The sequence below is a fragment of the Dendrobates tinctorius genome, unplaced genomic scaffold (assembly GCF_039654945.1).
Source record: "Dendrobates tinctorius isolate UK_male_01 unplaced genomic scaffold, ASM3965494v1 ptg000093l, whole genome shotgun sequence".
Taxonomy (NCBI): Eukaryota; Metazoa; Chordata; class Amphibia; order Anura; family Dendrobatidae; genus Dendrobates; species Dendrobates tinctorius.
This window is the reverse complement of record NW_027361761.1, coordinates 15,740,345-15,763,043: the sequence shown is the minus strand read 5'-3', so window position 1 is coordinate 15,763,043 and position 22,699 is coordinate 15,740,345. Positions and strand designations below refer to the sequence as shown.

The following is a 22,699-nucleotide window of genomic DNA, read 5'->3' as shown; positions in this document are numbered from 1 at the left end:
TATATCCACCTCCCATTATTCATTAGCAAGCAGGTGCGATACTGACCAGACTAGGCCACATAGGAAAGGAATCTGGGCGAGATATACCTGCCCTCATCCACTATTCCCACATGATTCTCACACACCGATGCATGGACCAGTAACCATGGACAGGGATGATACCTTTCCCTCACTGCCCATTGGGTCAATGTTGTGGAGCTGGGTACAGATCTTGAGAGTGGCGCTGTACGTGTTCTGCCAACTCCAAAGATTGCAGGAATCCAGTCTGTACACATTGACTCCTCCTCATACTCCAGTTCCTCAGAATCAGTGCTGCAGGAGCCGTCACGGTCTACCTCCATATGGACCCGTGAACGCTTACCTGTTATGAGTCCGACCGATATGAGCACAGCCGTGGCCAAACGTCAACAGGCCGTACTGAAATTAATTTCTTTGGGGAATCGAAGCTACGCAGCGCAGGAGCTCTGGAATGCCATCAAGCAGGAGAGCGATGTGTGGTTTGTGCCAGTGAATCTCCAGCCAGGCTTGATAGTGTGTGACAATAGCCGACATCTAGTGGCAGCTCTGGGCCTAGGCAACCTCACTCACATCCCGTGTCTGGCACATGTGCTCAACTTGGTCATGCAGAGCTTTCTGAGGGAATATCCAGATCTTGAAGCACTGCTGCACAAGGTCCGCATAGAGTGCGCTCACTTGCTGCGTTCCAGCATGGCTAGATCGTGCATTGCAGCTCTGCAGCACCGATTCCGCCTTCCGGAACATCACATCATATGTGACCTACCCACCAGGTGGAATTCTACGTTACATATGTTGGAGAGGTTGTTTGAGCAGCAGGCAGCAGTCATGGAGTACCAGCTGCATCAGGCGCAAACAAGTCGCACTTGACCACCACTGAGTGGGCCTCTATGAAGGACATCTGCCACGTTTTGCATGCCTTCGATGATTCCACACCGATGGCGAGTGCAGATGATGCACTAGACAGCATGACTGTCCCCCTTATCTGCCTGCTTCAAAAATCACTGCAAGCACTAAGGGAGGAGGTTTTGGAAGAGGTGGAGGACGAGGAGTCACAAATGCCATCTGCTTCTGGACAGTTTGTGCAATGTGGTTCCTCACACAGGCCTAGGCAGGGGACACTTTGTGAGGAGGATGACGAGGAGTCAATGGAGGAGGAAGACATGCTCTAGTAGTCAGTATGAAGAGCGAGGGTGGGGTGATGCAGAGCAGGCAGAGATGACGCCTCAAGCAGTGGACAGCTTTTCTTGGCCAGTTGGTAGTCTGCAGCACATGGTTGATTTCATGCTGCAGTGCCTGAGAAATGACCGCCGCATCGCCCACATTCTCAACACGGCTGATTATTGGGTGTACACCCTCCTAGATCCTCGCTACCGGGACAACTTACAAAGCCTCATAACACCATTGAACCGGGAGCGTAAAATGCGGGAGTACCAAGACATTCCATCATGTTCTCCATTCCACCCGAGAGCAGTGGTGCTAGTGCTTTACAAAGCAGCTCTGTGCGTCGAGGCAGTGGAGGAAGCTCGGCACAAAGAGGGAGCAGAGGCAGCGCCTCAGCACAAGGCAAGACCAATATGGCCAAAATGTGGCAAAGTTTTGTGTGCCCGCCTCAAATGTCTACATCATCACAGACGGCTCCAGTCAGCAGGAGGCAACGTTTCCGTCAGATGGTGACAGACTACATGTTTTGCCCTCTCAATGCGTCTTTAGTGCCGCAGGTGGTGTACTAACAGATCGTCGTATGCGACTATCCTCCGATAACATTGACCGGCTTACTTTTCTGAAAATGAACAGGGCCTGGATCTTACCTGAATTTGCCAGTCCTCTTCAAGATTAAATAATTGGTTGGCAACAGTATCCAGGTCTCCTGTTGTGTTCATGTTTCTACCACCTGAACTGTAATCCCTTGGCTCCAACACGACCAGTTGATGCTCAGAAGTGCCGTCTGCACAGAAAAAAACACTAGCTTCTGTGTTAGTGGGGTTCAGTAATGCCAGCTGCTCCCCTGCTGTGTGTACGGCAATGTCTCCTGCTCCCTCCACATTCAAACTACATCAGATATTAAACTTGCTCCAATTAAGCCTCAGCCTACTCAATGATTGACCCTGGGCTCCAACACCACCTGTTGCTGCTCGAAAGTGCCTTCTGCACAGAGAAAAACACTATCTCCTGTGTTAGTGGGGTTCAGTAATGTCAGCTGCTCCCCTGCTGTGTACGGCAATATCTCCTGCTCCCTCCACATTCACCCCGCATCAGATATTAAACTTGCTCCAATTATGCCTACTCCTTGATTAACCCTTGGCTCCAACACCGCCAGTTGTTGCTCCGGAGTGCTGTCTGCACAGAGAAAAACACTAGCTCCTGTGTAAGTAGTGTTCAGTAACGCCAGCTGCTCCCCTGCTGTGTGTCCGGCAATGTCTCCTGCTCCCTCCACATTCACCCAGCATCATATATTAAACTTGCTCCAATTAGGCCTCAACCTACACCATGATTAATCCTGGGCTCCAACACTGCCAGTTGTTGCTGAGAAGTGCTGTCTGCACAGAGAAAAACACTAGTTGCTGTGTAAGTGGGGTTCAGTGACGCCAGCTGCTCCCCTGCTGTATGTCCGGCAATATCTCCTGCTCCCTCCACATTCAAACTACATCAGATTTTAAACTTGCTCCAAGTAGGCCTCAGCCTACTCCTTTATTGACCCTGGGCTCCAGCACCGCCAGTTGCTGCTCGTAAATGCCGTCTGCACAGAGAAAAACACTAGTTCCTGTGTAAGTGCGGTTCAGTAATGCCAGCTGCTCCCCTGCTGTGTGTCCGGCAATATCTCCTGCTCCCTCCACATTCAAACTACATCAGATTTTAAACTTGCTCCAAGTAGGCCTCAGCCTACACCATGATTGATCCTGGGCTCCAACACCACCAGTTGCTGCTCAGAAGTGCCGTCTGCACAGTCAACATATGCTCCAGTGTTATTGGGGTGCAGTAATGTCAGCTGATCCCCAGCTGTGTGTACAGCAATGTCTCCTTCTCTGTCCACACTCACACAACTAAAGATTTTAAACTTGCTGCAATTAGGACTCTTCCTCCACTCTGTTTGAACTGTAATCCCTGGGCTCCAACACCACCAGTTGCTGCTCAGAAGTGTCTTTGGCACAGGTAGTCCTTCTTGGCCAGCCTGGTTCCAGCACGCCAGATGTTTCCGGGAGGTGTCAACGTCACTTTGTCACCAATACGTTTTCCTGTCGTGTTGCGGTTGGGTTAGTCGACTCTATGGTGCCTGCAGTTTAGGTGCTTCCTATGTGGGCTGCAGGTTCTGTCAATAAAGGCTGGTTCCGTTTTGCCAATAGGAAAGGCACCCCCTGTAGGAATGTGGGTTTCGGTAACTGCGGCCGGCTCACGGCCTTGCAACTTTGTTTTTCATGGGTACCTTCTGCTACCCATCCGGGTTCCAGCACCATCAGCTGGTTCTCGGCAGTGCCTTTGGCTTAGGTGCCTCCATCTCGGTATCTGAGTTCCAGCAATGTTTGCTGGTCCTTGGTAGTGCTTTCTAGCACAGGTACCTCCTGCTTAGTAACCAGGTTCCAGTACCATCAGCTGGTCCTCGGTAGTTCCATTGGCTCTTGTTCCTTCTGCTACCCATCTGGGTTCCAGTACCGTCAGCTGGTTCTCGGCAGTTCCTCAGCCTTCTTGTACCTTGTGCTACATTTCCAAGTTCAAACTTTTTGAAATGGTTTTTGGTAATCACTCTGGATCTCCCTGATGACAACCCTGAAGACCACCCCAAAGAAGACCAAAAAGATGACCCTGAAGAAGATGACCAAGAGGACAAAGAACATGAAGACAACCATGAAGATACAGAACAACAAGAGACAGAAGACCAAGAAGCAGAAGAACAAGAAGCAGAAGAACATTAAGCATAAGACTAAAAATCAGAGCAAAAGATATTATCTAAATTATAAGCAGAAGAAGACTAAGCAGTGTATGGGGGTGAGTCTGTTCCTCCTCGTGGTGCCCCTGGAAAATGCCTGCTGCTGCAGGCCAAACTGAACATGGACAAATCCTGTTGTAAATCTTTTGTGACAGGCAGAACGGAAGGTGTAATCTTCAAACTTTTATAGATAACAACTACAGGAATGCCTGTCACAAATAAGAATATGATGAAGAAGAAGAATAGGAAGAAGATGAAGAAGTAGAATATGAAGAAGAATAATAGTTGAATAAGAAGAATATGAAGAAAGTAAAAAAAAAGAATAATAAGAAGAAGGTGAAGAAGAAGAAGATGAATAAGGTGAAGATGAAGTTGATGAAAAAGATGCTGCTGCTGCTGAGGATCATGAAGGAGAAAGTGTGGGAGAGTAAAAAAGAAGGTGAAGAGCATGGAAGTAGTGAAACAGACAAAATATAACAAAGGTTAACATAGTCAATATCTTTGTAACTCTGAACGTCTTAAAAAAAAAATATATATTCCTGCTATTCCATTTGATTGGGCTAAACCTCTATGCCTTTAATGTCTCCTCCACCTCCCCCAATACATTTTACATTATTATTAGTTGTTTTTCTTCATGTAGAATTAACCTATAAGGAAAGAAAAGGTTTATTTTAATTCTGATATTTCTGTCCCATTGACTTGCATTGGTTTCCGGTATCGGAATCGGCGATATCCGATATTTTTTGGGTATCGGTCCGATCCAATCCGATCCGATATTTCACAATATCGGAAGGTATCTCTCAACACTAATGCTTAGACATTTAACCACCATGCACTTGCAAGCGTGGACGGACTACCAAACCTCACGTACCACATGTGCAACTGCTCCCAATGAAGGTAGTCAGCAATGCTACATTGTTTCCCCCACTGTAAGTCCACCGGTTAGCACACCACCAGCAGCAAATGTTGAGGTGTCATTGCAAGGCTAAAGCAGTCAGGGAATCACAATGTTATTGCTGCGAAAGACTGAATCTAGGCCATCAGAAACAACACCAACTCCATCACCATCATCAACCCTCTCTCAGTCCGCCATGTCCACCGCTAGTTCCACCATATGCAGCTCTCAAGTCCAGCTCACCCTAACAGAGACTATGGGTTTGAACGCCCACATTGCCAAGCTAATCTTGTTAGAGATGATGCCCTACCGGTTGGTTGAAAGTGAAGCTTTCCAGAACTCATGGCCTACGCAGTACCACGCTATGACCTACCCAGTCGGCACCTCTTTTCTCGCAAAGCCATCCCAGCCCTCCACCTTCATGTGAAAGACCGCATTGTCCATGCACTCAAGCAATCAGTGAGTGGAAAGGTGCACCTCACAACAGATGCATGGACAATAGGCATGGCCAGGGCCGTTATGTGTCCATCACTGCGCACTGGGTTAATGTGGTGGATGCAGGGTCCACAGGAGACAGCGGCAGTGGGACAGTGCTGCCTAGCCCACGGTATAAGAGACAGTTGGGTGTAGGCGTTCGTCCCGCCTCCTCCTCCTCCTCCTCCAGAAGCAAAGCTCGTCCACAGATCGCAGTCGCACAAGCACTCCATCCGCACCTGCCAGTGTTGCACACTCGGTGTCCCACTATCGAACAGCTAGCGGTAAGCGTCAGCAGGCTGTGTTGAAGATGATGTGTTTGGGCAACAACAGACACACCGTGGAGGTACTGGCCGACTACTTGCAGCGACAAACTGAGTCATGGCTGGGCAGTAGTGTTGAGCATTCCGATACTGCAAATATCGGGTACTGGCCGATATTCACTGTATCGGAATTCCGATACCGAGTACCGATATTTTTACAATATCGAATACCGGAATCGGAAGTTCCCATAATGCAATGAGCCAGTGTTGTGGCTGTGATTGGCTGCTGAAATGATGTCATCATGATGCGCGGTCTGTGTGCATCATGATGCGCGGTCTGTGCGGGCCTGCCGGGGGTCTGTGCGGGCCTGCCGGGGGTTTGTGCGGGCCTTTCGGGGGTCTGTACGGGCCTGCCGGGGGTCTGTGCGGGCTGCCGGGGGTCTGTGCGGGCCTGCCGGGGGTCTGTGTGGGCCTGTCGGGGGTCTGTGCAGGCTGCCGGGGGTCTGTACAGGCCTGCCTGGGGTTGTGTGTGTGTGCAGGCATCGTCCGATGGGACTACAAGTCCCATCGGGCTATGCCTGCTACAATGACAGTGATTGACACATTAGCCAATGATGGGACAGTAGTTGTCCCATCATCCGGCTAATGTGTTGAATGTAAAAAAAAAAAAAACATACATACTACATACATACTACATACATACTACATATATACAACATTCATACAACATACATACATACTACATACATACTTCATATACACTACATTCATACAACATACATATATACTACATACATACTACATATATACTACATTCATGCAACATACATACCTACATACTGCATACATACTACATATATACTACATTCATACAACATACATACATACTACATACATACTACATATATACTACATTCATGCAACATACATAGATACATACTACATAATACTACATATATACTACATTCACACTACATACATACATATATACTACATAATACATACATTCTACATATATAATACATTCATACAACATGCATACATACATACTACATATATACTACATTCATACAACATACATACATACATATTACGTACATACTACATATATACTACATTCATACCACATACATACATACTACATACATACTACATATATAATACATTCATACAACATACATACATACTACATACATACTACATATATACTACATTCATACAACATACATACCTACATACTGCATACATACTACATATATACTACATTCATACAACATACATACATACTACATACTGCATACATACTACATTCATACAACATACATACTACATACATACTACATACAATACATTCATACAATACATACATATAGACATACAGTACATATAACATAGAGTACATACTCACCATCACTTGCCACTTTGATCCCCGAAGCCAGTGTCATCTCACTGTAAAAAATATTAAAATAACAAACAACCTATATACTTCCTGATCCGCAGAAATCCACGAGTGTCCCACGATGATCTCCTGCAGTGCATCACTGAGAGGTTACTATAGTTCACTGGTCTGACTTTATGGCAAAAGCTGCGTGGGAACTTTCTCACACAGCAATGCCAAAAGTGAGACTAGGGACTATTTTTTTACAGTGGCGGAGGAATACAGTGCGGAAGGATACCTACCTCCCGTCATTGTATTCCTGGGGCCCCTAGAGAGTGGTGGCATCAGCTGATGCTGCTGTTCTCCATGGGAAATCGTCATGGGAGTATGTACTCTATGTTATATGTACTGAATGAACTGTACGCTATGCATCACACTTTCCCAGAATACATTGCGAGCGGAGGGAAAAATTACGAGCATCAAAAGTGAAAGTAAAATAACACAATAACACTGCGGTTATGACTCTAGTCACTAGATGGAGACAAAAACAATGAAAACATTAAATCTATGGAAGAAACTGATATTCACTAGTAATATTATCAGATAATCGAAGATTATGAATTAAGTGTAGGAGATAGAACACAAGCGCCAGGGTCTGGCTAGTAATGGCGGACAAACAGCGACTGCAGCAGTACATCCAGCAGCTGGAGGGCAGGTTGGTGGCTCTCGAGCACTCAGCCTCAGCTGTGGATGTTACCGCGGTCGCTGTTCAGGCAGCCATGGAGGCTGTCTCCCGTGTGTCCACTGCCATCCCTGCCCCTACTTTGTCCCACCTCTCATTGCCGGAGCTGCTGACTGCACGATTCCCCTCTGAGCGGGCTAAAGTGGGATTTGTTATTTCTTGTCGGTCAGGGCTCTGGAGTGGGCCACACCGATGTGGGAGCGTAGTGATCATGTGGTGCAGAGTGCCTCGCAGTTCTTGGGCACTCTGAAGCAGGTCTTTCTGGGACCGTGAGTCACCCATGACACCGCGCTCCAGCTGCTGGCTTTATCGCAGGGCTCGTCTCTGGTCAGCCATTATGCCATCCAGTTCCGGACACTGGCTTCTGAACTAGAGTGGTCCGATAAGAGGTCTGGCTGACCACATGAAGGATGCCCTGGCCACCAGGGAGATTCCCGCCACACTGGAGGAGCTTATCACCATCTCCACCTGCATAGACCTTCGCTTTTCGGAGCGAAGGTTGGAGCGGTCCCAGTGTAGGCAGAGATTTAGGTTGGCACCCAGCTTTGCTAAACCTCCGGAACCTCCTGGGTGTCTGAGCTCCAAGAGGCCATGGGGGATTCTCGTGCAGGATCCAGGTCCCAGTCCGCACGAGCACCCGTGGTCTGTCACAGTTGCCGGCAGTCTGGTCACCATGCCAACAGGTGCCCACAGTGGCCAGGAAAACATTCACGCCTAGTGGCCATTGGAGGAGGCCTACTAGATACTGCAACATTTACCTCCAAGCTGTCCTTTGAGGGGATGCTTGAGTTTGGCTCTTCCACTCTGGCGGTGGAGGTTTGCATGGACTCCGGGGCGGAGGGCAATTTCATGTCGTCTGCCTTCGCCCAACGGCATGCAATTCCTCTGGTTTTACTACCTCCGCCAGTCACCATCAGAGTGGTGAATGAAGCGACACTACCCTCTCAGATTACCTGTAATGATTCCCAAGGGTGAACCCACTGGACCGCGGCAAGCGAACCTCCCCTGGGCGAGCGGACAAGGTGGACCACCCCCTATACAGGGAGCATTTTGGACAGGCCCAGGGGAAACTACTCACCACTGCAGCTGGTACCCGAGGACGGAGGAGCACAATAGGAGATGCAGCGGGCAGGTAGAAGAAGGAGCTGGACCGGAACCGACAGGACTGGAAGCCAGGAATGGAGGCTGAAGGATACAGGCAGGCAAGGCTGGAACGGCAAGACACGGGTCAGACGCAGGCACAGGCCGAACATGGACACGGGATGGCGGGCACTGGGAGGAACACAAAGACCAGGTTACACAGGGTGCATGAGGAAAGGGTAAGAGCAGCAGGAAAAGGCAGGCAGGCTGGGGCCAGAGTCACAGTGAGAGACAAGTGACGATCAGGCGGTGAGCTGGAGGAAGAGGCTGCCTCTTATAGAGACAGTAGTTACGGGTCAGGTCAGCAGGGTCAGGAAGGCGGGGAGAAGGCCTGGCTTGGCCTGTACTGGGACCTGGAACGCAAGGCGCGCATGCGCCCCGGGCAGAACGCCGGGACAGAGCGCGGGGCTGAGGACGGGAGTGCAGGCGAGCGCGCGCCCGCCACGGGAGCACGCTGGAGGCGGCGGGCGCACTCAGTGTGGGGAGAGGCCGCAGCAGGAGCCGAGGACGAGGCGGGGGCGGCGAGCGTGGAGCCGGCGGTAAGCGTGACATTACCCACCAGACCGCCCTGCTGATACTCTCACTGTCTCCTTCCCATCAGGAGACGCTATCTCTCCTTGTTATGCTCGAGGGTAATCGACCAGGTCCTCTTAGGGGTCCCCTGGTTGCGTCATCACTCTCCCCATATAGAGTGGTCCTTGGGGAGAATTCTTGGGTGGAGCAAATCCTGTGAGGGTAGATGTCAGAGGGAGTGCATTCTGGTTGTCCCCGCAGATCTCTCGTCTCTCCCTAAATACTATCGACAGTATGCAGACGTGTTCTCCAAGAAGGCAGCGGAGACCCTTCCGCCTCACCACCCCTACGACTGTCCTATTGACCTCTTGCCTAGTGCTGAGCCTCCCCGGGGTCGAGTCTATCCCCTATCTCTCCCAGAGACAGAGGCCATGTCTCAGTATATCAAGGAGAATCTGGCAAGGGGATTCATTAGGAAGTAGGTGTCACCAGCGGGGGCGGGATTCTTCCTCATCCAGAAGAAGAATGGAGAACTACGTCCCTGCATCGATTACAGGGGTCTTAACGCTATCACCGTTATGAACAAGTATCCTCTGCCCCTGATATTGAAACTGTTCGATAGGCTACAGGGAGCAAGAGTGTTTACTAAACTTGATCTGCAGGGGGGCTTACAACCTGATTCACATCCATGAGGGGGACGAATGAAAGACGGCTTTTAACACCAGGGACGGGCACTATGAATACCTGGTGATGCCCTTCGGACTCTGTAATGCCCCAGCCATCTTACAAGACTTTGTGAATTACATCTTCCGGGGTATGCTTACCACCTCAGTTATTGTCTATCTGGGTGATATCCTCATCTACTCTCCAGATATTGACTCTCACAGGAGAGATGTTTGCAAAGTTTTCGACCTCCTATGAGCAAACTCCCTCTACGCCAAGTTGGAGAAGTGTGTGTTTGAGCAGGAGTCCCTTGCCTTTCCTGGGCTATATCATCTCGGCCCAGGGATTGGCAATGGATCCTGCCCAACTACAGGTGGTGATGGATTGGCAGGAGCCCCATTCTCTTAAAGCGGTGCAGCGCTTTATGGGGTTCATAAATTACTATTGACTAGAGTTGAGCGACTTTTGGTTTTTTAGGGTCGCGTTTCGTTTCGTGAAACCCGACTTTTCCAAAAGTCGGGTCGAGCAAGATCGTCCGATTATAAGGAAAAGTCGGGGTCGTCCCGAAACACGAAACCCAAAGTAAGTCAATGGGGAATAAAAGTCGGCAGTGAGAGGAGGACAGGAAACACACCTACAGTGCCCATTTAAATGCCAAAAGCATCAATTCTTCTTACTTAAGCTTGTCAACCTTAATTAACTTCATAATACAAGTTACGCACTGAAAAATGGGGGTTATTTGGCTAAAGTTGTGGGGGGGAGGGCTGGCTGCAGGTTTTCATGTGCCCTGGGCGAAAGAGCGCCCCTTTAACACATACCACAACTCATCATGCTCCGATACGGCAGATAAATAGCGGTATAGTACAATGAAAAATACCTCACTTTTTACATCTCATGACGAGGCCCATCTATTTCTCCATACAGAATCATTGGTCCCATATAATGTTTGAAACAGTATATGATGAGCTCCACATAATGCTACAGTATATGTTGGTCCCCATGGATGAAGCTCCACTGTCTTATGGGCCCAAATAATGCTCCAAACATAATGGGCCCCATTTCTAATGCTCTAGTGTATAATGGGCCCTGTAAATGCTGCTCCAGTGTCTGATGTCCACCTTTGGAATGTTCCAGTGTATGGTGGGCCCCATCTATCATTCTCCAGAATATAGTGCTCCCCAAAAAATGCTGTCCCAACATTGAAAACAATCAAATAAGTCTCCTCGCTAGGGAATCCCTGTACTTGTCTGGACAGGTGCTGTAGCTTGCTTAACAGCTCGCCAGCCGTTCTCACGCCCAGTATGGATTGCACGTGATTGCACAAAGGTTAGAAAGGGTACCGTATCCCTGGATAACATGTATGGATAGCGTACACATTCAAAATATACACTCACTGGCCACTTTATTAGGTACACCATGCTAGTAAGGGGTTGGACCCCTTTTGCCTTCAGAACTGCCTCAATTCTTCGTGGCAGAGATTCAACAAGGTGCTGGAAGCCTTCCTCAGAGATTTTGGACCATATTGACATGATGGCATCACACAGTTGGCGCAGATTTGTCGGCTGCACATCCCTGATGCGAATCTCCCGTTCCACCACATCCCAAAGATGCTCTATTGGATTGAGATCTGGTGACTGAGGAGGCCATTTGAGTACAGTAAACTCATTGTCATGTTCAAGAAACCAATCTGAGATGATTTGAGCTTTATGACATGGCGCATTATCCTGCTGAAAGTAGCCATCAGATGTTGGGTACATTGTGGTCATAAAGGGATGGACATGGTCAGCAACAATACTCAGGTAGGCTGTGGCGTTGCAACGATGCTCAATTGGTACCAAGGGGCCCAAAGAGTGCCCAGAAAAAATTCCCCACACCATGACACCACCACCACCAGCCTGAACCGTTGATACAAGGCAGGATGGATCCATGCTTTCATGTTGTTTACGCCAAATTCTGACCCTACCATCCGAATGTCGCAGCAGAAATCGAGACTCATCAGACCAGGCAACGTTTTTCCAATCTTCTACTGTCCAATTTCGATGAGCTTGTGCAAATTGTAGCCTCAGTTTCCTGTTCTTAGCTGAGAGGAGTGGTACCCGGTGTGGTCTTCTGCTGCTGTAGCCCATCTGCCTCAAAGTTCGACGCACTGTGCGTTCAGAGATGCTCTTCTGCCTACCTTGGTTGTAACGGGTGGCAATTTGAGTCACTGTTGCCTTTCTATCAGCTCGAACCAGTATGCCCATTCTCCTCTGACCTCTGGCATCAACATGGCATTTCCGGCCACAGAACTGCCGCTCACTGGATTTTTTTTCTTTTTCGGACCATTCTCTGTAAACCCTAGAGATGGTTGTGCGTGAAAATCCCAGTAGATCAGCAGTTTCTGAAATTCTCAGACCAGCCCTTCTGGCACCAACAATCATGCCACGTTCAAAGGCACTCAAATCACCTTTCTTCCCCATACTGATGCTCGGTTTGAACTGCAGGAGATTGTCTTGACCATGTCTACATGCCTAAATGCACTGAGTTGCCGCCATGTGATTGGCTGATTAGAAATTAAGTCTTAACACACAGTTGGACAGGTGTACCTAATAAAGTGGCCAGTGAGTGTATGTCTCAGGAGGCAGGCTCAGACGGTGTCAGGCACAGTATGGATTGCACGTGATTGCACAAAGGTTAGAAAGGGTACCGTATCCCCGGATAACATGTATGGATAGCGTACACATTCAAAATATATGTCTCAGGAGGCAGGCTCAGACGGTGTTAGGCCCAGTATGGATTGCACGTGATTGCACAAAGGTTAGAAAGGGTACCGTATCCCCGGATAACATGTATGGATAGCGTACACATTAAAAATATATGTATCAGGAGGCAGGCTCAGACGGTGTTAGGCCCAGTATGGATTGCACGTGATTGCACAAAGGTTAGAAAGGGTACCGTATCCCCGGATAACATGTATGGATAGCGTACACATTCAAAATATATGTCTCAGGAGGTAGGCTCAGACGGTGTTAGGCCCAGTATGGATTGCACGTGATTGCACAAAGGTTAGAAAGGGTACCGTATCCCCGGATAACATGTATGGATAGCGTACACATTCAAAATATATGTCTCAGGAGGCAGGCTCAGACGGTGTTAGGCCCAGTATGGATTGCACGTGATTGCACAAAGGTTAGAAAGGGTACCGTATCCCTGGATAACATGTATGGATAGCGTACACATTCAAAATATATGTCTCAGGAGGCAGGCTCAGACGGTGTCAGGCACAGTATGGATTGCACGTGATTGCACAAAGGTTAGAAAGGGTACTGTATCCCCGGATAACATGTATGGATAGCGTACACATTCAAAATATATGTCTCAGGAGGCAGGCTCAGACGGTGTTAGGCCCAGTATGGATTGCACGTGATTGCACAAAGGTTAGAAAGGGTACCGTATCCCTGGATAACATGTATGGATAGCGTACACATTCAAAATATATGTCTCAGGAGGCAGGCTCAGGCGGTGTCAGGCCCAGTATGGATTGCACGTGATTGCACAAAGGTTAGAAAGGGTACCGTATCCCTGGATAACATGTATGGATAGCGTACACATTCAAAATATATGTCTCAGGAGGCAGGCTCAGACGGTGTCAGGCACAGTATGGATTGCACGTGATTGCACAAAAGTTAGAAAGGGTACCGTATCCCCGGATAACATGTATGGATAGCGTACACATTCAAAATATATGTCTCAGGAGGCAGGCTCAGATGGTGTCAGGCACAGTATGGATTTGACGGCCCAGATTACACAGCGGAGGAGCAGGGAGAGGTAAAGATTGCAAATGCTGGGGCCCTGACCAAGCAAGGGGGGCCCACTCGTGGGCCTCGGTACTGGCACTGGGCCCCTCATAGTACAGCGGTGTGTCTGACGGCGGGTGTGCACCACCACCATCAGAGACACTTGATTGCACTATGAGGGACCCTGTGCCAGTGCCCGCGCCCAAGAGTCGGCCTACCCACCTGTCCAGGGCAACGGCACTCGCACAGTGTCGTGCGGTAGGTGGTGACCCCGGCCATGGGGGGGAGGCAGCACAGTTAGGGAGTTTTAGAAAGTGGCATATGTTGATGTTGGACATTCAGCTGATGCAAAAGGCGAAATAGGTGAAGTATCAGGAAGAGGTGGACCAAAGCAAGCCATTTTTCTGTCACCCTATGTGTCATCAGGGGAAGGTGGGACAAAATCCTTGGAAACCCATGCGTGGTTCATTTTAATGAAGGTTAGATCATCCACATTTTGGGTTGACAGACGGGTCCTTTTTTCTGTCAGGATTGATCCAGCTGCACTGAAGACTCTTTCCGATAGCACACTTGCAGCTGGGCAAGCGAGCTCCTGTAAGGCATATTGGGCCAATTCAGGCCAGGTGTCCAGTTTAGCGGCCCAATAGTCAAAGGGGAATGACCTGTGTGGTAGAACATCGATATGGGAGGAAAAGTAGTTTGTAACCATAGTTGACAACTGCTGTCTCCTGTCACTTTCCATCGATGCAGTATTACCAGTTGTGTGAGCGGTATTTGAAAAATCAGTCCACAACATTGTCATGAAACCCCTGTCTCCAACGCCACTTCTGCTGTGTGCACCACGAACACCTCTGCCAAGCTGCCACCGGCCCGTACGGCTCGTGTGAGAACCATCACCGCTGCTGTGTGCTGGGAATGCCTCAAGCAACCGATTTACCAGAGTTGCTTGTTTATTAGCCAATATTAGGTCAAGGTTCTCCTGTGGCATGATGTTTTGTAATTTGCCTTTATAGCGTGGATCCAGGATGATGGCCAACCAGTAGTCGTCATCGTTCATCATTTTGGCAATGCGGGGGTCCCTTTTTAGGATCCGCAAGGCATAATCTGACATGTGGGCCAATGTTCCCGGTGTCAATGATGCACTGTGAGTGCTGGGTGGAGGAGCACTTTCTGGCAAATCCACATCCCTCCAGTCACGCACAAACCCTATACCAGACCTTGCCACGCCAACATTTTCACTTGCCCCACGAGATGCATCCTCCTCCCCTAAGTAATCATCCCCATCATCCTCCTCCTCCTCCTCTTCTTCCTCCAACTCGTCCAGGAGAGGTCCCTGAGCAGACAATGGCTGAATGTCATCAAGGATTCCCTCCTCCTCTTCCTCCTCATCAACATTGGCTGCAGACGACTGCTCCTTAAGGTGCGTCAAAGTTTGCATGAGCAGACGCATAAGTGGGATGCTCATGCTTAGGATGGCGTCGTCTGCTCTTACCAGCCGTGTGCATTCCTCAAAACACTGAAGGACTTTACAAAGGTCTTTCAGCTTCGACCACTGCACGCCTGTCAACTCCATGTCTGCTCTCAAAGTGCCTGGCCGTGTATCCTCCCACAAATGCATTATGGCCTGCCTCTGCTCGCACAGCCGCTCCACCATGTGCAGGGTGGAGTTCCACCTTGTTGCAATGTCGATAATGAGGCGGTGGTTGGGAAGGTGGAGCAATTGCTGCAGCTTCTGCATACGAACGGAGTGTACAGGCGACCGGCGGATGTGCGCGCACAGTCTTCGCACCTTCTGGAGCAGGGCTGTTAACTCCGGATAATTTTTGAGGAAGCACTGCACCACCAGGTTCAAGGTGTGAGCCAAGCAAGGTATGTGGCTGAGTTTTGAAAGGGCTATGGCTGCCACAAAATTACGGCCGTTATCACTAACTACCTTGCCTGCCTCAAGATGTACACTGCCCAGCCATGACTCAGTTTGTCGCTTCAAGTACTCGGCCAGCACCTCGGTGGTGTGTCTGTCGCCCAAACACATCATCTGCAACACAGCCTGCTGACGCTTTCCACTAGTTGCTCGATAGGGGGACACATCGTGTGCAACAGTGGCAGCTGCAGATGGAGTGCTCGTACGACTGCGCTCTGTGGACGAGCTTTCGCTTCTGGAGGAGGAGGAGGAGGGTCGAACGCCTACAGCCAACTGGTTCCTATACCGTGGGCTAGGCAGCACTGTCCCACCACCGCTGTCCCCTGTGGACCCTGCATCCACCACATTAACCCAGTGCGCAGTGATGGACACGTAACGGCCCTGGCCATGCAGACTGGACCATGCATCAGTTGTGAGGTGCACCTTTCCACTCACTGACTGCTTGAGTGCATGGACAATGCGGTCTTTCACATGATGGTGGAGGGCTGGGATGGCTTTGCGAGAGAAGAAGTGGCGACTGGGTAGGTCATAGCGTGGTACTGCATAGGCCATGAGTTCGCGGAAAGCTGTGCTTTCCACCAACCGAAAGGGCATCATCTCAAACGAGATTAGTTTGGCAATGTGGGCGTTCAAACCCAGTGTACGCGGATGAGAGACTGAGTACTTTCTTGACCTACTCATAGTGTCTGGGAGGGTGAGCTGGACATGAGAGCTGCATATGGTGGAAGTAGCGGTGGACAGGGCGGACTGAGAGAGGGTTGATGATGGTGATGGAGTTGGTGTTCTTTCTGATGGCCTAGAATCAGTCTTTCGTTGATATAACAGTGGGATTCCCTGACTGCTGTGGTCTTGCAACGACACCTCAACATTTGCTGCTGTGCTAACCGGTGGGCTTACAGTGGGGGAAACAATGTAGCGTTGCTGACTACCTTTGTTGTGATTAGTTGCACATGTGGCACTTGAGGTTTGGTGTTGTGTCCACGCTTGCAAGTGCATGCTGGTTAAATGTCTAAGCATGCAACTGGTATTCAAATTTTTCAGATTTTTCCCTCGGCTAAAGGTCTTTGCGCACTTCTTACAGATAACCTTGGCCTGATCATGAGGATTTTGTTCAAAAACGTGCCACACTGCACTCTTCCTACTTTGGCAGACATTTTGCGGCCTAGCACGCTGTGATCTTTTGACCCTCTGGACAAGCTGTCCAGCAACTCTTTTGATGTTTGGAACCTGTCTTTGGAGTGCTCCGGGCCTGCCAGATAACAGCTGTTGCGATGTCGATGTCTGCTGTGGATGCTCCTCATCTGAGCTATTGGAAGCAGCACCCTCTTCCCCCAATGGATGCCAATCTGGGTCAACAACTGGGTCATCCATCACCTCCTCTTCTATGTCATGTGCACCTTTCTCTGTGTCACCGTGTATGGTGGTATAGTGTGCGGGAAGGGGCACCTGAGTCTCATCAGGGTCAAAATCTGGCTCTGTACACTGCGAGGACAATGTAGTGCTCTGAGTGAATGTACCAGCAGAATCATCCATCAGCGGCTGTGCATCAGTGCACTCCATGTCAGATTCATCTTGGCCTGGGTAATTCACCATTTCACTTGATAATCCAGGCATGGTATGTGAAAACAGCTCCATGGAGTAATCAGTAGTATGGCCTGCGTCATCCTTCAATCTTGGTTGGGGTGAAGGACACAAGGAAAGGTGTGGTTCATGAACATGAGCCTCCAATGATGACTCAGTGCTTTTACTTTTTACAACTGAAGAAGAGGAGGCGATAGAGCTGGAGGCTGAGTCAGCAATGTAAGACAAAACTTTTTCCTGATGCTCTGCCTTTAAAAGCGGTTTGCCAACTCCTAGAAAACTAAGCGTTCGAGGCCTTATGTAGCCAGACGATGACGCAGGGTCAGCACCTCCTGCATTCGATCCTATTTTGCTCTTGCCACTACCATCAGATCCACCACCAACACCATCATTACCAGCTGCCAACCCCCGCCCAATTCCACGGCCTCTTCCACCAGCCTTCCTCATTTTTGGTAGAAATGTAGACAAAATCCAACAAACTATATAGTAATGTAAAACAAGGTACAAGGTGTCTATAGGACAGGGGAGATTTAGAATTTCTGCACACACTTGTGGACAGTGGACACTTTTGGATTGTGTGAGGCCCACTGATATCTGAGCGCCATGTGACAGGCTCGATGGCACAGCTGCCTGTGACCAAAGTGACGAGAGGATAATGGAGATTTTGAATCTCTGCGCACACTTTTGGACACTGGACACTTGTGGATTGTGTGAGGCCCACTGATATCTGAGCGCTATGTGACACGCTCGATGGCACAGCTGCCTGTGACCAAAGTGACGAGAGGATAATGTAGATTTTGAATCTCTGCGCACACTTTTGGACACTGGACACTTGTGGATTGTGTGAGGCCCACTGATATCTGAGCGCTATGTGACACGCTCGATGGCACAGCTGCCTGTGACCAAAGTGACGAGAGGATAATGTAGATTTTGAATCTCTGCGCACACTTTTGGACACTGGACACTTGTGGATTGTGTGAGGCCCACTGATATCTGAGCGCTATGTGACACGCTCGATGGCACAGCTGCCTGTGACCAAAGTGACGAGAGGATAATGGAGATTTTGAATCTCTGCGCACACTTTTGGACACTGGACACTTGTGGATTGTGTGAGGCCCACTGATATCTGAGCGCTATGTGACACGCTCGATGGCACAGCTGCCTGTGACCAAATTGACGAGAGGATAATGGAGATTTTGAATCTCTGCGCACACTTTTGGACACTGGACACTTGTGGATTGTGTGAGGCCCACTGATATCTGAGCGCTATGTGACACGCTCGATGGCACAGCTGCCTGTGACCAAAGTGACGAGAGGATAATGTAGATTTTGAATCTCTGCGCACACTTTTGGACACTGGACACTTGTGGATTGTGTGAGGCCCACTGATATCTGAGCGCTATGTGACACGCTCGATGGCACAGCTGCCTGTGACCAAAGTGACGAGAGGATAATGGAGATTTTGAATCTCTGCGCACACTTTTGGACACTGGACACTTGTGGATTGTGTGAGGCCCACTGATATCTGAGCGCTATGTGACACGCTCGATGGCACAGCTGCCTGTGACCAAAGTGACGAGAGGATAATGGAGATTTTGAATCTCTGCGCACACTTTTGGACACTGGACACTTGTGGATTGTGTGAGGCCCACTGATATCTGAGCGCTATGTGACACGCTCGATGGCACAGCTGCCTGTGACCAAAGTGACGAGAGGATAATGTAGATTTTGTATCTCTGCGCACACTTTTGGACACTGGACACTTGTGGATTGTGTGAGGCCCACTGATATCTGAGCGCTATGTGACACGCTCGATGGCACAGCTGCCTGTGACCAAAGTGACGAGAGGATAATGTAGATTTTGAATCTCTGCGCACACTTTTGGACACTGGACACTTGTGGGTTGTGTGAGGCCCACTGATATCTGAGCGCTATGTGACACGCTCGATGGCACAGCTGCCTGTGACCAAAGTGACGAGAGGATAATGTAGATTTTGAATCTCTGCGCACACTTTTGGACACTGGACACTTGTGGATTGTGTGAGGCCCACTGATATCTGAGCGCTATGTGAAAACGCTCGATGGCACAGCTGCCTGTGACCAAAGTGACGAGAGGATAATGGAGATTTTGAATCTCTGCGCACACTTTTGGACACTGGACACTTGTGGATTGTGTGAGGCCCACTGATATCTGAGCGCTATGTGACACGCTCGATGGCACAGCTGCCTGTGACCAAAGTGACGAGAGGATAATGGAGATTTTGAATCTCTGCGCACACTTTTGGACACTGGACACTTGTGGATTGTGTGAGGCCCACTGATATCTGAGCGCTATGTGACACGCTCGATGGCACAGCTGCCTGTGACCAAAGTGACGAGAGGATAATGTAGATTTTGAATCTCTGCGCACACTTTTGGACACTGGACACTTGTGGATTGTGTGAGGCCCACTGATATCTGAGCGCTATGTGACAGGCTCGATGGCACAGCTGTGACAAAAGTGACTAGAGGATAAGGGAGATTGGATTGCTTTTAAAAAAGCAGTTTGCGGAGCAGTGGGTAAACAGCAATGCCAGCATGTCAGGAAGCCTTAAAAGGCAGCCCAACCACCAACACCACTGATACACCACAATATAGCCTCCCCTTGCACTGCACACACAGTGACTTGTGTGTTATGCAGGCCAAATCGCTAGCAGCAGAAGCAGTTTTTTTGTCTTCTTCCCTGCCTAACGCTCTCCCTACAGAATCAGCAGCAACCTCTCCCTATACTAAGATCGGCAGAAGTAAGATGGCGGTCGGCGTGCACGCCCTTTTATACCCCCTGTGACGCCCACCAAAGCAAGCCAATCACTTGCATGCCCTTCTGAAAGATGGTGGTGACCCGTGCCTAGGTCATCACGTTGCCCACAGTGTCCGTGGATCCTGATTGGCTGAAAAAGAGCGCAAAACAAACTTTTGAAACGCGACTTTGGCGCGTAAGTCGCCGACCTCATGGCCGACCTCATCCTAGGGTCGGGTTTCGTTTCATGAAACCTGACTTTGCCAAAAGTCGGCGACTTTTGAATTTTTTCGACCCGTTTCGCTCAACTCTACTATTGACAATTTATTCACCACTTCTCAACTTTGGTAGCTCCCTTGGTGGCCCTCACCAAGAAGGGAGTGAATCCCAAGTTATGGTCAGAACCTGTCTCTAAGGCCTTCCCCTACATTAAGTCCCATTTCGCTTGCGCTCCCATTCTACATCGCCCCGATGTAGATAAACCCTTCATTCTAGAGGTGGATGCCTCTTTCATTGATGCTGAAGCAGTCATTTCCTAGAAGGACATGCAAGGTTGGAAGCACCCATGCTTCTTTTTCTCCAAGACCTTCACACCGGCAGAGAGGAATTATTCCATGGGGGACAGGGAGTTGCTAGCAATGAAGTTGGCCTTTTCGGAGTGGAGGCACCTGCTGATGGGGGCTCGCCACCCTTTCCAGGTGTTCACTGACCATAAAAACTTGGTATATATGCAGACGGCCCAGAGGCTGAACTCTCGCCAGGGCAGATGGTCCCTGTTCTTCTCCCGGTTCCACTTTACTCTACATTTTCTCTCCGGGGAGAAGAATGTTCGAGCCGATGCTCTTTCTCGCTCCGTGGTGTCATCGGAGGAGGACAAGCCTCGGCTGATTGTCCCTTCCGAGAGCCTGAGGACTGTGGCTACGGTCGCTCTTGAGTCTGTAACTCCGTTCAAGACATTTGTCCCTGCCCGTGTTTGACCTGAGGTCCTCTCTTGGGCTCACTCATCCAGGGTGGGTCAACATTTTGAGACAAAACGGACCTCTGAGCTTCTGGCGAGGACGTTCTGGTGGACGCATATGGCCCGTGACATCAGGGACTATATTCGGGCATGTGTCTCCTGCGCCCAGAATACGTCCCCTTGGCAACGGCCTGCTGGACTACTTTACCCCCTGCCGGTAGCGGACAGGCCCTGGGAGATGGTCGGTATGAATTTTGTCTTGGGATTGCCCAAGTCCAGTGGCAGCGACCATTTCTCTAAGATAGTGCACCTGGTGCCTCTTTCCCGGTTACCTTCTGCACTGGGCCGGGCGGCGTTGTTCATTAATATGTCTTCTGCCTGCACGGTATGCCATACAAGATTGTCAGTGACCGGGGTCCCCAGTTCGCATCTCGGTTTGGGAGAGAGCTATGTCACTTGCTCAGTATTGAGCTGAATATCTCCTCGGCCTATCACCCCGAGACGAAAGGATTGGTAAAGAGGGCCAGCCAGACCCTGGTCACATATTTCAACATTTTGTCTCGGCCAAGCAGGATGACTGGGCATCCTTGTTGCCATGGGTGGAGTTCGTTTTGAACAATACTGTGGCCAATTCCACCGGCCAGACCCCATTCCTCCTTAATTATGGCCAGCATCCGCTCGTTCCTGTGCCCATGCCCGTGTCGTCCACAGACTCTAGGGTGGCAGATTGGGTGGTGGAGGCACGAGACATTTGGGACCGCACTCAGGATGCCATATGGGCCTCCAAGGAGAGAATTAGATCTTCCGCAGACGCACACCAGCGCCCCGCTCCCACCGACGTGGTGTTGCTCTCCGCTCATAACATCAGGCTGCGGGTTGAGTCCACTAAGTTTGCGCCTCGCTTTATAGGTCCCTTTAAAGTCCTTGAGCAAGTTAAGCCTGTGGTCTACCGTCTAGCCCTTCCTCCACATCTGGGTATCACGGACACCTTCCACGTGTCTCTCATTAGCCCGTTCACTTGTCCCGGTTTTCTGAGTCATCTACCGGGACATCAGGCTTGTCCTCAGACGAGTATGAGGTGAATGCCATCGTGGGGTGTAAGGTGGTACATGGCAAAAGGTATTACCTGGTGGACTGGATGGGTCATGGCCCAGAGGATAGGACCTGGGAGCCGGTCATGGCCCAGAGGATAGGACCTGGGAGCCTGTGGAGAATATTTGTGCTCCCCTGCTCATTGCAGCCTTTGTGCATAGCAAGGCGCAGGAGAGAGGGGGCCCTAGGAGGGTGTCAGGTTCCTCCCTTTGCACAGGAGGAATCTTGAGCCATGCCTTCTGCGGTCTCCCATTCAGTCCCAGCCGCAGTGGAGCCTGATCAGCAAAGGTGTCGATCCCGGTGTCTTGCTCAAGTTAGTGCTGTCGAGTTGGTTGCTGCTGCCTTTCCTGGTTCAGCTATAGCAGTAGTCAGTGGCGAGCAGTACCAGAGTCGTAGTCCCTTTTGCAGCCCACTGAGCATGCCCTTGGGACGACCTCTCGTTGGAGGTCGGAGGTCACATGCTCAGGTCCTCAAGCAGCTCGGATTGGACCATCAGGAAGGTTCCGGAATGACGCTGCTATAAAAGGGTTGCATGGCCACTCGGCCATGCGCTAGTATAGACTGTATTATCAGACTATGTGGAG

General features: G+C 49.8%; 1 protein-coding gene across 1 annotated transcript in view; it reads right to left on the bottom strand.

The window, feature by feature from the left end:
- LOC141098577 (cytochrome P450 2K1-like) overlaps positions 1 to 22,699 on the bottom strand; it is a 107,629-nt gene that overhangs the window by 40,138 nt on the left and 44,792 nt on the right. The gene's annotated exons all lie outside the window — the stretch shown is intronic.